At 37.3% G+C, this 12,059-nt stretch overlaps 1 long non-coding RNA gene across 1 annotated transcript in view; it reads right to left on the reverse strand.

Moving 5' to 3' along the window:
• Positions 1-352: 352 nt before the first annotated feature.
• Positions 353-12,059, reverse strand: part of LOC145675928 (uncharacterized) — a 113,618-nt gene continuing 101,911 nt past the window's right edge. The window contains exon 3 of the long non-coding RNA XR_014129249.1: positions 353-1,902. This is a non-coding gene — a long non-coding RNA (uncharacterized LOC145675928). The remainder of the gene's footprint in view (positions 1,903-12,059) is intronic.

Here is a 12,059-nt window from a genome sequence, read left to right on the forward strand (position 1 = left end):
AAAGAATTCTACAGTGTTTAATCGAGTCATTTAAAAACTGAACAAAAGTGATATTGTAAATAGAATTTCGAGTCTTCCAAGACTTTACCACTGAGCTGTTGAGAAGCAGATGGACTGCATTGAAGAACTGCAAGGAGGCCTGCCTAAAATAAAATAAACGTATAAGAAGTAAACTAGTTTGCATTATTTGTAAAAAATCCTCGTTTTTTTGTAATTGTAAAAAGCTAAACATGTATAACTAGTTTGTTGGATGAAGTTTGATCCTAATACAAAAGACACCGAAAAATAATTTGACACAGATCATAACTTAGTTGTTGTAACGACTTAGGTTGGCGATGAAGGACAGATCTCGATGTGTTATTCAAGGATAACTCTAAAGTGCATCAAACTCTTTTCCAAGTAATCTACTTAGCATTCTGCAGACGATATCTTCATTTGAAATAAATATGGGCAAACCTTGCAAAATGGGATATATATATCTGAGCAAATATCGCCATGACTTTTGTAAGACAGCTCAGTCATTGCTGGAAAATATGTCGTGACAACTTTACTTTCTAAAATTTCATATACAGATTCGAACGTTTCTGAAACATAATATTTAGATCAAGCAAAAACTATCCTTTATAATTTTCAAACTGATTTAGCAAAGATTCTTTAAACACGAAATTTTCCACATTTTTTTTTATGTACGCACATTAGAAACCTTATTTATTGAGACATGTTTGCTTATTTTTAATAGAACTTTTGAAAATTGACACTTAGGTCAGAAGTCGTTTAGAGCAATGATTATAGCACACCGATAAGGCTTCATACCTATCTATATACCTTCATACCTTCGATTAAATTGTATAACAAACTATGTATTTCATGGATCGTTCTTATGGAATTCATATACAGCATGTGCATCAGCTTGTAAGGACAAACAAATTTCTCTTGTTACCCTGCCGCACCAACACCACCTTAAATCACATGGCTGGTCAACAAATTGAATCTGAGTGAGAGCAGCAGTAGTATTTTTATATTAAATTCAAGAGAGCAATTTTACTAATATTACATCAATAGTAGCATATTAAGATCGATAGAAACACATCGATTCCCATTGGTATACATCAAACACGCAAAATAATCCAAATTTGCAAGTTGGAAGTATTTATATCAATGCAATTGTACACACACCAAAATTACTTAATATGTAAATATAACTTAAGAATGTGTAACTGTATTTAGAATTAAACATGCTGGATTATAATGCAAAGGAGAAAAGAATTCTCAATATCCATAACATCTAGTAAAAAGTACTCAGTATACCATATTATTTGTTTGTTGCTACAGTACATTACATTACAGTACAGTACAGTACACGATAAATACGATTACCATATTGTGGACCTGTTGTTATAAAAAAGAAACTATCTTAGCAGATATTAAATCATACAAATTGGCGATGATATACCGGTAGTAGTTACATGAGTCCAAGAAACAGTCAATCAAATTGACCTTTTGTAGAATTACGTGAGTGGTTAGAAATCCCGGTCACCTTTACTTTGTTTGTAGAACGCTAAGGAATGGAGCAATTGGCATGACTCCCAGTTCCATGAAGCACTGACCTCCCGACCAAGTAGACTGGAGACTGTTCAAGTGCCAAGTCCCCCAGACCAAATGCCTCATGACCACAAGACATAAAAAGCTAGTTCATGACAACTGAAATGCAGCAATATTCTTCTTACTTTTTTTCCCTTTCACGCACTATTCGCTTTCACTTCTCGTTTTCTCCTTTTCATTACAATTCTCTGGCTAGTGATCAAATAAATTCGTTTCTTCTCTTCCTGGCTTCATATTTTAGTACTTATAAGCAATGTACTCCTATGTAGACCAATGTTCAACGCATATGGTTCCAGTTTCCTGTTGGAAGAAAAAGTTTTCAGTGTTGACCTGACAGGGATATGCACGAGACGGGACAAGTCTCGAATCTCGTCTCGAAACAGAAATGAAAGAAAACAATTGCCTGTATCGACTCTAATTTTCGATACGAGAGGAAACGACTCGTAAAAGTCGCGTACTCGAGACGAGACATCATTATCTCGAGGAAAGACGAGACAACCTTAAATCTCGTCCCGTTTCGTGCGCATACGTATGGCCCAGCATCTTAAGCGTTTGTTGAAGTTTTAGCGTCATTTTTCAGCACTGAGGCTACATGAGACACTGAGTTACAGTTTAAAGTGCAATTCGAAGCACGGTAATGCGCTCGTCGCAGTCGCTGCCTCGATGATGGCACAAACCCATGGATTCAAATGGCTAAGCGCGCTACATCGCAACCTAGAGGTCGCCGCCATGGTGAATTAGTGGTCGCGATTATAAATAGCCGAGTTTATTTTTACATCGATGTTCAACGGAAGCATCGCTGTGACTCGTGTTTCCATTGGATCTCCCTGAAGCGCTGAACGGAATAAAATCTGCATTCGTCTGCAAAAGATTGTGTGTGTCTATGCTCGAGAGGTTTTGCTGCACTGTTAAAGTTGATTATGAAATACATATTAATAGAAGTAGTTGGGAATGTTCCAGGAATAAGGGATAAGAGGCACAAAAAACATCATAATAGGCACGTTTTAAATAAAGATAGAAAAAATGGCAACTCAAATGGGAATGTCAGATAAGTTATTCATATGCATTTGCAAATTATACTGTAGCTTATTATTACATAAGCTAGTTATGGGAAGGGGGGCTTTTGGTCTGAAGCCCCCAAAATTCCGGAATTTCTAAAAAAAAGAAGAAGAAGAAGCTAGTGTTAATCATACCTATGCTTAAAATCTTCGTCTCCGTCCCCAATTCCGAGATTAATATTTTTTTTTCTAAATCCGTTACTGATATAAGGTAAATAAACAACTGTAAAGACGGCACGTATCCATAGGAAGGCAATGTTGAATTATGGAATTTCAGCGATGAAACTTCACTTGAAGTTAATAGCGTCTCCATTCCAAAATCTGAAAACATACCTGCTTTTGATTTTACTGGAAAATAATTTTCTCTTCCGGGTGCTGAAAGAGGGCACTTGAAATTGAAATTGCAATTAAAACAAGATAAAAAGTCTTTGATTTATTGATAGGGATGGACAAGAGATAAGACTCAAATATTTTTGCGAAACACGAGACGACACTGACATTTTTCATGTCTCGTCTCGTATTCATCCCTATTTATAAACTGTTTAGTCGTTTTAATTTCAAAATGTGGTTTGACAGTGACACTGACGGAATAATTTTACACACACATCACAGCAATGTTTCTCCTCAACGCGACCTCTTTGCTATGTGCACCCTTCATCCATCGCGACCTAAACATCGAGGTAACGACCGCAACTTAAACCTCGACCTCGACCGCGAGGTATCTTTGGCATGTCTTGGAAATTGAGTGCGGGACAAAGTGAAATAAAGGTTCATGTCCATGTTAGCCAATATACGAGCGGGAAGAGCATGAAAGTACAACAAAGAAAAAAAAACAAAGAAAGAAAAAATAATACAGTTTGGTCGTAACATTCAAACCCCCCCCCCCATTAAATTTTATTATCGATGTCGAAATTATACTATCCAAAAAAAAAAAAAAAACTTAAATCTCAGGTAGAACATTTATTTATAAACACAAACATGTATGTGCACAATATCGTTGGTTGATTGACTGGCTAACTGATATCGAGTAATATTAAATTTCGTGGGATTGTTAATTGAAAATCCTAGGTGATCGCTAAGATTTTTTAAAAGGGAAGAGCTGCTTCTGTTTCAGCTGCCTGACGTAAAGTGCGAAATTTGACAGTTAGAAGTTATGTGATTTATGAAATACTAGCAAAAGGTGCCCATTCTTCGCAAATGGAGAATAATGTTTACGCAATATCTTTGAAATTAAAGAAACGCGTGATATGCATAACGACAATGCAATCTACAATACAATGGAATTGGCTATCTCAGAGACACTATGGTACACTGTACATACATTATCCTATCAATTTTGACCTCCGAAATTTCCCCTCGTGTGGAAAGTCAAAAGAAAAACGGCTTTGTACGTGATTAGATCTGATAAAAATGTATTCATGTACAAAATTCGGTGGCTTTGGATGACTCCTTTCTATGCGAAAATCTGATGACAAACATGCATTATTTTATAACATTAGCATAGATAATCTATCATTAATTCAGACAAATTTGGATGCGAACAATGTGCAGAGGCAAAGGACGTCTCTTTCCATGCCAAATTGCCATATCTAACAAGTATATTGATTTATATTCCAAATATCTAAATTTTCATTAATAACTTATTAGATCAATTTATTTTTGTATTCAAATGTATGTATCATTCAGCTTTATTCTGGGAAATTGATTCTGGGAGAATTCTTTCTCGTATTGTCTCGATTCTTGAAAAGCTTTACTCGTTTCGACTGGAAAATTTCTCGTCTTTTTTTTCCAAATTTATGTTCAAAATTTAGTTCCTATTATATTTTTTCCTTTTTTTTTTTAAATTTCATCTAGAGGAGAATCCTTCCGAGTCACGAAAGAGTGCGATACAATTACCATTTAAACAATAAGCATTATTAAAATATATTGTGTATTTGCAAACGTTGATAAATGTTCTTCTTTGTGTTCGTACAATCAGTATATCGATTTATGATCCTTATACTGTAAATTATGCAACACGATAACTGTTTGAGATCGTAGATTTGAGTGAACTAGTGTTGCCCACAAGACTCGAGAAATTTCTCGTCTGGTGCCGAGAACAGACAGGAATTGTCATGTTTCCCGCCTCGGCTCAAAATGAAATCTGTAAGTTTTACGTCCTACGATTATGCAGGATGGACTAAAGGAGACGGTGATGATAAGAAATGAATTAAGTGGTAAGAACATGGGAGGAAACGGGAGATCCCCGAGAAAACCCATGCACAGGGTGTTTGTCTACCACAATATCCACTTGGCGCAAGCTGGGATCGAACCAGGGACCCAACGCAACAGAACTGAGCCACCGCGGGAACTGTCCCACCTCGAATTTAAAAATGTATTTCGCGTTTGCACTTTCATCTTGTTTCCAGACGAAAAAAAATGTATATTATCTCCTGAGCAGCACTATGAACGCACAAGGTTCTCAGATATGAAAGAACTGTAAAGCTGAATGATAAGCAGATTTGATTACAGAAACAACGTTCTAATTCACATAGTTTAAAAGAAGGTTGAACAAAAAAAAAAAAAAAAAAAGAAAGAAAGAAAAGAAAAGAAAAGAAAAGATAGTAAAATAGGTAAAAATGTTATAATGGATATGTGGAAAACCACAGATTAGTAAAACAGGTTAACTTTGGTGTGAGGAGAAATTGCAATTAATATTCATAATGATTTGTCGACAGAAGTGCGTAGTCTTTTCTTAGAAGTGGATGTCAAAGTTCTCCACATGAAAGAATGTCATATGCTACTTTGCAACATGTCAGGACTCATGTTGTCAACTCCCTACCGGATAACTCTTCGTAACTGCGTCGAACATAAAATAAACTAAATATTCTGAATATTAACAGAATTTAATATTCGATTTTCCTGGAAATGTCATTCACCTTCTAACGGTACTACGAAAGAAATGCGTAGTTAGTGCTGGTCACAAAACGATGTACGTATAGTGATGTCATACATATTTGTCAACATTTTCTGGAAGTGTATAAAGCCTTTACATTAAAAAACAGTGATTGGCTGGAACGATAATTTACAAAAGAATTCTTTAGATTTTCTGAGATAGCCATAGATAATGTTATTAGATACACCGCTTAGATATTCAGGTCACTTAAGCTACAAATATACACATACAGCAGGAGGCTACTATATTTGACGCTTTAATTTACAATTCTGTGATTCTCGTACGTACAAGTTTCTCTCCTTCTCCCGAGGGCTATTTTAATTTTCATTACTGTCAGGAAGAGAACAGCGACATGTAAGGTATGAACACATTTAAAATTTTTCAATTTTGTTTCTATATTGTTAGTTACAAGCTTTTTGTGACTATCTTTTTATTTCCGGTTCTTTTTTTTAAAAAATGTTTGATTCTTAATTGGCTTATGATTGAGTTCTTGATTAATAAATACTTCAAGCTTAACTTTTTAGTCAAAAAGAAAATCTACTTTATAAACACAGTTGAGATTTTTGTGTTTTTGTTATTCCTTTCTTTTCTTTTTTCTTAAAGGACCACGGTGGCTTCGTGGTAGAACACTCACCCCTAGCGCTAGGAGTCCCCGGTTCGATCCTAGACCGTGTGAGTTTGTGATTGACAACATCGTGGCTGTGGGTTTTCTCCGATTTCTCTCGTTTAATCTCACATTCACATTCCTCCTATTCGTTTTCATCAATCATCCGGCTTTTCCAGTCTACAGAACATAATCGTGGGAAGTAAAATTGATTTTTTTCTTTTTAGCTTTTGATCGACCATAAAAAAGTTAAACAAATTAACTTATTCATTTATTTGTATACTTCGTGATCTCAATAGCCAGAATGCTAGTTTTTAAATGTCAGTCAGTTCGTGTTTACATACAAAGTGAAAAATCAAGCGCATTTAGAAGGAAAATCCATCAATTCCGCCTAAAGTGGCTTTTCTGGTGTTACTCTTGCCACGGGAGAGGAGCATTGTGATGCAGTTTTTCTGTATTGCATTGGAGTCAGGTGACCCTAGGAAGCGCATACATTTTCCTTATCTTTGTACGTACGAGGAGATATCAAAAAGTTCGTGCGATCACCTAGAAGAAATTCACTCTGGATAACTTTGTCACTATGATGATATTAATCCTTCTGTACGTAGTCACCGTGCCTAGCGACACATTTTCGCCAGATTCTTCCCTTTCCATAAGCCAGTTTTGTGAAAGTATGCAGTTTGGCTTTGAAAATACAGTTCAACCTCAGAAAGCTGACGTCATCCCTACTGTCAAAACCAAGGATGTTATAAAATAAAGGATCTGCATACACAACAAAATCGTGAAGTCATACGTCGCAGTTCTGCCACTCCTAATCCTCTCGCTCCGCCAAATAAGATCGCAGTGTTTTCAGCCAACATTCATGACGGAAACGTGAGTAACCAATCAACGAGAGCAGTCGTGTCGATGATCGGATGTTTCTTGGCTTAATTGAGTTCGTTTTTTTTTCTTCTTTCTTCATATAACTCACACAATGGTTATTCTTCTGTCTTCCATTATAATTTCGACTTTCTCTGTCAAGGTGGTATCATCAGTGAAAGATGGTTTTTCAGATCCATAAGTATCCTCTGTTATCACATGTCCGTCTTGGATACCATCTCATAGGATGGGCTTTCATCCCCATAGACTTCTTTAATCTCTTCGTGGATCTGCTTTGCTGATTTCCGCTGATCATAGAGGAACTTAACGACACTCCGTGCCTCAAGTTTGTCATCATCGCACTTTCAGTGATTTATCTGGGGAAAAAAAGGAAAGGAAGAAATAGTTATTCTAACGAGTTCAGAATTTGCATAGTTAACATATAAGGACCAAACTATAAAATGCATGTCTGAGAGTCTCGTAGTTCCTCACCTTCTAAGTGATTGCACGAACTTTTTGATACCTCCTCGTATGTATCGTACAGATTTTCTAGGCACTTCTACTTACTCAATTTTTTACCCCGTATCTTTATTTCCGGCTAGAAGGAAAACCTAGATCATACAGAAGAATGGGATTGTGTAGGTTCGTACACAATCATATAATGTTTATCAAAGAACATAACCATGATTTCCTGTATCCTGCAAGCACCGATGGATTGGGTTAGATTTTTGAGTTTAGCGTCGCTTTTGGCATCGAAGCTATAGCGCACCAAGAGAGACAAATATGATTTCCGTATATTTGAATCTGTGGAAAGGTTATGTTTTCCTACTTTCTGAGATAGGAATAGTTAACTGATGAAGGTGAGATAGGAGTTAATAAACCGTATCCTTTATTTGGAGAGGGATACATTATATTCCCTGTCCATACAACATAAAAAAAGCAACTAATGATCGACCAGAAGGTGTGAACATTCAATTGGGTGTGAAACCCGCAGAACTCTGAGGAGTCTGAAAAAAAAAAAAAAAAAAAAACCAAACAATTTCATTAGGGGTCAAACAGCTTAACTCATACTGAATGGTGTCGATAACTTGATACGTTCCGTTGATCACAAGAATGTTTAAAATTTCCTCATTTGTTTAGAATTTTTTATATTGACTAACAAGTGTTAAAAATACCTCTTCGGCATACCTTTGGTTAGACTTAAAAAGAAAAAAAACTCTGTGAATTCTTAGTCAAAATGGCCTGCAGAGAGATACGAATCCAGAGCCTGCCGGTTGTGAAACAAGAGCTCTAACTTTATTTAAAATTCGCTCTAACAACATCATTTGTCTCCATCATCTTCTACGTAATCTTATTCAGTATTCTACTTAGCCTACTAGGACAGGGACATGAACACAAAACTTCGAGGACAGTGAAAAACGGTCACGACTTTCAGTGGAGTTCTAACACACAATAGATAGCACCTGGTGTTATGAAGCCAAACACCGAGACTATTGTGCGTTGTTGAAGGTACTGTCTGTGCTAGATTTTTTCTGGTCATTACTCTAAGCGATAAAAGAGAGAGGATGTGGTCAGGTGATCTAGGTGGCCATTCTACTGAACTCCGACCCCCAATCCAATGACCAGGGAAGTGGAAACTTAGTCAATACGACAGTCATACTTTAATCCTCTTTAAGATTGTGAAATGAATTCTTGCCACTAGGCCTACTCTGTGGCAATCAAATTGTATCGTGTTCGTAAGATCGTACATTGGCAACATTTGCTTAATAGGATCATACTAACTGGATCTAATAAGATTAAAATGTTAGTACTTCCATATGCATGTCTGTTACTGCGCACGATAACTCTTAAGTGAAAGCGAATTTTTGATTTTTTTAGACAGACAAGAGCGATTATCTCGGCCGTTAACGTAGCTATTAATGAAATCAATACGTTAAAATCTTCACTGGTAACGGAGAGTTTAACGGTGGCTGAACATATCCCATTTTATATTATAGAAACAATGGCGTATACAAGGTCTGTATGATAAGTAATGAGACTCGCCGCGCCGCGGCGCGCGTGTCGCTGGAGCGGGTTTGTCGGTGATGGAGGATGTAGGGGGGGGTCCGAGCAAAGCAACGCACCGCGCGTCAGTTGGCTCCGAGCCTTAGTGGAGCGCGGACAAGCCTTGGACAAAGCCCTTGTGAACATTCTTGTCACGGCGGAAAATCAACAAACATGGAGGGTTCCATCGAACAGCGTTATGCGATCAAATTTTGCGTTCGCCTGGGGAAAACGGCTACTCAGACGCTTTCTCTCATCACGGAGGCCTACAAAGAGGAAGCCCTATCCAAAGCCCAGGTGTTTCGTTGGCACAGTGCGTTCCGGAACGGCCGGGAAAGCGTTGAGGATCTGGAGAGGGCTGGACGCCCGACAACAGTGACTACGGACGAAACTGTGGCAAAAGTGAGGGATCTCCTGAACTCAGACCGTCGATTATCGTTGAGATTGATTGCTGATGAACTCGATATGAACCACACAACAGTGCACAAGATTGTGACGGAACAATTGGGAATGAGAAAAATCTGTGCGAAACTGGTGCCGCGAGTGTTGACTGACGAACAAAAGCAACGACGTGTTGATTGTTGTCAGGAACTGTTGAACCTCATGAACAGTGACCCTAACTTTGAAGATGACGTCATAACAGGTGACGAGTCGTGGGTGTTCCAGTACGACCCTGAAACGAAACGTCAAAGCGCGGAGTGGCACACTCCACGTTTGTCAAGTCAAAATCGCCACTTACTAATAATTAAATAAAAAATATACTAATCGTTAGTACTACGTTAGTACTGGTTAGTACTCCAAGCACAACGTTAGTACTCTTACCCCTGTAAAGTTATTAACGAATTAAAATGGCGATATTCACTTGACGTCAAGCCAGAATCGCCACTTTTGTAAATCTTCTCCAAAGTATACAAAAGTGGTGTCAATCGTTAGTACTACGTTAGTACTGGTTAGTACTCCAAGCACAACGTTAGTACTCTCACCCATGTAAAGTTATTAGCGAATTAAAATGGCGATATTCACTTGACGTCAAGCCAGAATCGCCACTTTTGTAAATCTTCTCCAAAGTATACAAAAGTGATGTCAATCGTTAGTACTACGTTAGTACTGGTTAGTACTCCAAGCACAACGTTAGTACTCTCACCCATGTAAAGTTATTAGCGAATTAAAGTGGCGATATTCACTTGACGTCAAGCCAAAATCGCCACTTTTCTAAATATTGTCCAAAGTATACAAAAGTGATGTCAATCATTAGTACTACGTTAGTACTGGTTAGTACTCCAAGCACAACGTTAGTACTCTTACCCCTGTAAAGTTATTAACGAATTAAAATGGCGATATTCACTTGACGTCAAGCCAGAATCGCCACTTTTGTAAATATTGTCCAAAGTATACAAAAGTGGTGTCAATCGTTAGTACTACGTTAGTACTGGTTAGTACTCCAAGCACAACGTTAGTACTCTCACCCATGTAAAGTTATTAGCGAATTAAAGTGGCGATATTCACTTGACGTCAAGCCAGAATCGCCACTTTTGTAAATCTTCTCCAAAGTATACAAAAGTGATGTCAATCGTTAGTACTACGTTAGTACTGGTTAGTACTCCAAGCACAACGTTAGTACTCTCACCCATGTAAAGTTATTAGCGAATTAAAGTGGCGATATTCACTTGACGTCAAGCCAGAATTGCCACTTCTGTAAATATTGTCCAAAGTATACAAAAGTGATGTCAATCATTAGTACTACGTTAGTACTGGTTAGTACTGCACGCACAACGTTAGCACTATCACCCATGTAAAGTTATTAGCGAATTAAAGTGGCGATATTCACTTGACGTCAAGCCAGAATCGCCACTTTTGTAAACATTGTCCAAAGTATACAAAAGTGATGTCAATCGTTAGTACTACGTTAGTACTGGTTAGTACTCCAAGCACAACGTTAGTACTCTCACCCACGTAAAGTTATTAACGAATTAAAGTGGCGATATTCACTTGACGTCAAGCCAGAATCGCCACTTTTGTAAATATTGTCCAAAGTATACAAAAGTGATGTCAATCGTTAGTACTACGTTAGTACTGGTTAGTACTCCAAGCACAACGTTAGTACTCTTACCCCTGTAAAGTTATTAACGAATTAAAATGGCGATATTCACTTGACGTCAAGCCAGAATCGCCACTTTCGTAAATATTGTCCAAAATATACAAAAGTGATGTCAATCGTTAGTTCTACGTTAGTACTGGTTAGTACTGCACGCACAACGTTAGTACTATCACCCATGTAAAGTTATTAGCGAATTAAAGTGGCGATATTCACTTGACGTCAAGCCAGAATCGCCAATTTTTTAAACATTGTCCAAAGTATACAAAAGTGATGTCAATCGTTAGTACTATGTTAGTACTGGTTAGTACTGCAAGCACAACGTTAGTACTGTAACCCATGTAAAGTTCTTAACGAATTAAAGTGGCGATATTCCTTTGACGTCAAGCCAGAATTGCCGCTTTCCTAAATATGTCTCGAAATGTTTCCTCCACCTTTCTTGATCTTCAGCTTCCTCTTTCAACTCCCAAAACGTTCTTCCGTTTCTTAAATCTTCGACCAGTTGCAATCTTCTTCTTCCTACTCCTCTCATTCCTTCCATGTTTCCCTCTATTGCGTTTCTTACATACAGTTTCTTCGCAAGGTGTGTCCAATGTAATTAGTCTTCCTACGATGAATGTAGATTAAAAGCGTTCTCTTTAACAATTTGTTTTATATCGAATTTTTATTTGTTTATCTGATACCCGCAGAAATAAAAGGCTTTTTAATACCTTTTAAAATATTAAAAATGTACAAAACGCTCGAATGAAACTAAAAATTAATGACAATCGAGATTGGTAAAGTAGGGGTATGGACACAGTTATAGTATGGAAAAATTGAGACATTAGATTTTAGCTATTTACTTAAACACGTCCAAGAATCAGA

Source organism: Thermobia domestica, chromosome 1 (genome assembly GCF_964235325.1).
Source record: "Thermobia domestica chromosome 1, izTheDome1.hap1.1, whole genome shotgun sequence".
Classification (NCBI taxonomy): Eukaryota; Metazoa; Arthropoda; class Insecta; order Zygentoma; family Lepismatidae; genus Thermobia; species Thermobia domestica.